Raw genomic sequence first — 4596 nt, 5'->3', positions numbered from 1 at the left:
TCCCCCTCTCTCCACTGGAAGTCTCACCTGGTTGCAGGAGGTGGCCATTTCAGTTTTCATATCCCCTGCTGATTGGCTAGAGTCACCTTCATAGATTCCTGGGAGTTTTCCTTGTCCTAGGTTTCTGGTTTATACCAGAGATGCCACATGGATGCGTGTGTGTACACAGGCGTGCTTGCATGCACACACACACACACACACACACACACATATACACACACACACACACACACACACACACACGCCAATTTCCATTCTTTTTCTCAGTTCTTTCTTCCTCAGTGATCCCCATACTTGATTCCTTTTTGTCTCCTCCCCACCCACTCTTCCACCCAGGTCCTTCCCTCTGTCTACTTCTTGTGTCTATTTTATTTTCCATTCAGAGTGAGATTCATGAAGTGGAAGTTTCTGGTTTCTTTGAAGACTCAGTTGAGTCATGTGTTTTGCTAAAAGCTGTCTTTGAGAGGGCACGTGATGTTTTTTGCTTTGAGCTGTTTCGTGCGAGGGACATTACTTTAATCAGCTGAGAACATTTGTGGATGGACTCTGAGGAGAGGAGATATACAGAAGTCCATGAACAGTGAGACATCACTTTTTGGATGACATCACTGTGCTGCCCATTGTATTTCAACACTTGACTTTGCAGAGAGAAAGGCTCTAGGGAACTTCTCAGGGCCATCCAACTGAGTCTTGCTGCTTCTGCTAACTTGTCCTGATCTTATGAATCGTGCTGCTTCTTGTTGCTGCTTGGTATTGGCCTTTGGACTAGACTGCTAGTATCTGGACAATAAAGAGTAGACTCATCCCAAGAAGCTACTTCTGAAAAGGTCTACAACCCCTTTTACCTAATAACATTATTTCTCCCCTACCTCTTGAGATTAGTGAAAGGGAGGTAGAAGTATTTAAGAACCCTAAGTAAAGTAGGTTTGGGGAAGAATCTAAGCCTACAGATTCAAGCATCCTTCCTTGGGCCCTTATTGTCTTCTTTAGGTTGGTGGATTGTGACTAATATCCACCTATAAATGAATAAATACCATGTGTGTCTTTCTGGGTCTGGGTTACCTCACTCATGTTTTCCAATCATTTGCCTGCAAATTTTATGATGTCCATGTTTTTAATATCTCAGTAAATGGATTTGTAAATGGATTGACTTAATCCACCTCTTCACTGGTGGGGCCAGAAAAAGCACCACCAGGTGGAGGTGCTCCTCCACCAGGGAAGCTATGAGGAATTCCTCCAGGCATGCCATCAGCACTCTGGTACAGCTTAGTAATGATGGGGTTGCAGACTTTCTCCAGTTCTTTCTGATGGTGTTCAGATTCATCCTTCTCTGCAGTCTGATTAATATCCAGCTAACTGATGATTTCTAACACTTGTCTAGAATCTTCTGTTTGTTCTCATCATTGATCTTGCCTTGAAGTTTCTCTTCTTCAACTGTTGCTTTCATGTTCAAGGCATAGTACTCCAGTGAATTCTTGGAGAAAACTTTATCTCTCTGCTTCTCATCCTCAGCTTTGTACTTTTCAACTTCTTGAACCATGCGCTCAATATTCTCCTTGCTAAAAAACATCCTTGTCATTGGTAATAGTGATCTTGTTCTCCTTTCCTGTGCTCTTATCTACAGCAGAAACATTGAGGATGCCATTGGCATCAATGTCAAAAGTGACTTCAGTCTGAGGGACACCACAGGGTGCTGGAGATATGCCTGTGAGTTCAAACAACCAAGCAGGTTGTTAACCTTAGCCATGGCCCTTTCACCTTCATACACTTGAATCAGCACACCAGGCTGGTTGTCAGAGCAGGTGGTGAAAATCTTGGTAGGAATAGTGGTATCATGCTTGATGTGACAGTCAAGACTCCACCAGCAGTTTCAATACCAAGGGAAAGAGGAGTGGCATCCAACAGCAGCAAATCCTGAACATTCTCAGATTTGTCTCCAGATAAAATGGCTGCCTGGACAGCTGCACTATGGTGCTCTTATTCAGTTCTTTCCCACTGAAGAAGTCTTGCAGAAGCTTCTGAATCTTGGGAATTCTGGCAGAACCACTGACCAGGACAATACCATGAATCTGTGACTTGTCAAGTTTGGCATCTCGAAGGACCTTTTCTACAGGATCCTTTGTGCCACAGAACAGGTCAACATTCAATTCCTCAAACTGAGCATGGGTAATAGAGATATAGAAGTCAAATTCCCTCATAGAGAGAATCAATCTCAGTACTGGCCTGGGTGCTGGAGGAGAGGGTGTGCTGAGCTGGCTCACAGTCATTATGGAGATGCCTGACAGCTCTCTTGTTCTCACTGATGTCCTCCTTGTGCTTTTGTTTACACTCATCAATGAAACGCTTGACCATTTAGTTATCAAAGTCTTCTTCACCAAAGTGGGTGTCTTCAGCTGTTGATTTGACTTCAAAAATTTGAGCCTCAGTTGTGAGGATTGACACACTGAAAGTACCACCTCACAACTAAAAAGAAAATTGGCACATTGCTTTCAGCTCCAACTTCCTTATCGCTTTGCCCCTCCTGTGCTGCAAAGAGACCACTCAAATCCTCGAAAGCTGCCACCGCATTCAATGAGCTAATTTCTTCATTTCTTCTTTAACTCAGTGGTCTGTTGTTGAAGATCAACTTTAATCCGTGGCGATCTTATTAGATACAAGAAGTTATTTCAATTTACTTGTATCTATTGAAGTTTGCTTTGTGACCGACTTTGTGGTCAGTTTTGGATGAGGTCTGTGAGGTGTTAGGAAAAAGATTTTCTGTTTATTTTCTGTTTTGTTGATCTGTTCATTGGTGAGAGTGGGGTGTTGAGGGCTCTCACTATTAATACACAGGGCTCAATATGTGATTGAAGCTTTAGTAATGTTTCTTTTATGAATGTGGGTGCCCTTCATTTAGGGCATAGATGTTCAGAATTGAGCTGTCATCCTAGTGGATTTTTCCTTCAATGAGTAAGAAGTGTCCTTCTTTATCTCTTTTGATTAATTTTGGTTGAAAGTTATAAAAATGGCTACTCCAACTTGTATCTTGAGTCCATTTGCTTGGAAAACCTCTTTGTAGCCCTTTACTCTAAGATAATGCCTATTTTTTTTATTGTGATGTGTTTCTTGTATGCAGCAGAATGATGGATCCCATTTTCACATCCATTCTGTTATCCCGTGTCTTTTTATTGGGGAACTGAGTCCGTTGATGTTAAGAGATATTAATGACCAGTGATTGTTGATTCCTGTTATTTTGATGTTGGTAACAGTAGTGTGTGTATGCACACACCAACACATGAGTGCGTGCATGTGTTTCCCTTATTTTGGTTTATCTGGTTTGGAATTATTTATTTCTTGTGTTTTCTTGGGTGTAGTTAACCTTCTTGCATTGGAGTTTTCCTTCTAGTATCTTCTGCAGGGCTGATTTATGCATAGATATTGTTTAAATTTGGTTCTGTCATGAACTATCTTTTTTTTTTCTCCATCTGTGGTGATTGCTGGGTATAGTAGTCTGGGCTGATATCTGTGGGTTTCTTGGAATCTGCAAGACATTTACCCAGATACATTGGCTTTTTGAGTCACTGTTGAAAAGTCGAGTGTAATTTTGATAGGTCTGCCTTTATATGTTACTTGGCATTTTTTCCTTTGCAGATTTTAAAATTCTTTCTGTGTTCTGTACATTTAATGTTTTGATTATTATGTAGTGGGAGGATTTTCTTTTCTGGTCAAATCTATTTGGTATTCTATAAGCTTCTTGTATGTTTATCAGCATCTTTTTCTTCAGGTTGGAAATTTTTTCTTCTAAGATATAGTTGAAAATATTTCATGGCCCTTGAAGCTAAGAATCTTTTCCTTCTTCTATAACTATTATTCTTAGATTTGGTATTTTCATAGCGTCCCAGAATTCTTGGGTGACACTTTGTCGATTAATTTTATATTTAACATTTTCTTTGATACTGATTTCTTCAATCATATCTTCTACTGCTGAGATTCTCTTTGCCATCTCTTGTATTCTGTTGGTGATGTTTATGTTTGTAGTTCCTGATCTCTTCCCTAGGTTTTCCATATCCAATAGTCACTCAGTTCTTTTGTTTTTCTTTTAGTACTTCTATTTCCATTTCCAGTTCTTAAACACTTTTATTCATTTCTTGCACTTGTTTGACTGTATTTTTATTTATTTATTTAAGAAATTTTTCATTTCTTTTTCAGATGTCTCTATTGGATTTAAGGTATGCTCTTGTGCTTTGGCTCTGCTAGGATATCTAAAACTGGGCTCTGGTGGTGCCATATTGCCCTTATTTTTGTACACTAGGTTCTTACGCTGACTTTAGCTGTGGATTTGTCCCTCATGTTGGCTGGATGTTCTTGTTACCAGCAGGACTCCTAGGAAAAGCAGGCAGAGACTGTAGGCCTGAAGATGGAGCTCAGGGACAGAGTGCAACTCATTGCTGCTGTCTGTGCCCTATGGGGTCCAGTCAGGAAGAGAATTAGCAGGGAGAGGTCTAAACCGGATGTTCCTAGGGCCTGGCAGGTCTCCTTAAGAAGGCAGGCCGAGCCATCTTAATGAAGAACATTTTATTTGTACACTGTTTATACATGCAATCAGAAACAGACTTG

The 4596-nt window shown here is 40.6% G+C and overlaps 1 pseudogene; it reads right to left on the bottom strand.

Annotated features, from left to right (window-relative positions):
- Positions 1–1151: 1151 nt before the first annotated feature.
- LOC110548366 (heat shock cognate 71 kDa protein-like) lies at positions 1152–4329 on the bottom strand (annotated as a pseudogene).
- Between the last annotated feature and the right edge of the window lie 267 nt (positions 4330–4596).

Source organism: Meriones unguiculatus, chromosome 2 (assembly GCF_030254825.1).
Source record: "Meriones unguiculatus strain TT.TT164.6M chromosome 2, Bangor_MerUng_6.1, whole genome shotgun sequence".
Lineage (NCBI taxonomy): Eukaryota > Metazoa > Chordata > Mammalia > Rodentia > Muridae > Meriones > Meriones unguiculatus.
The sequence above is the reverse complement of the archived record's forward strand: the minus strand, read 5'-3'. Positions and strand labels throughout refer to the sequence as shown.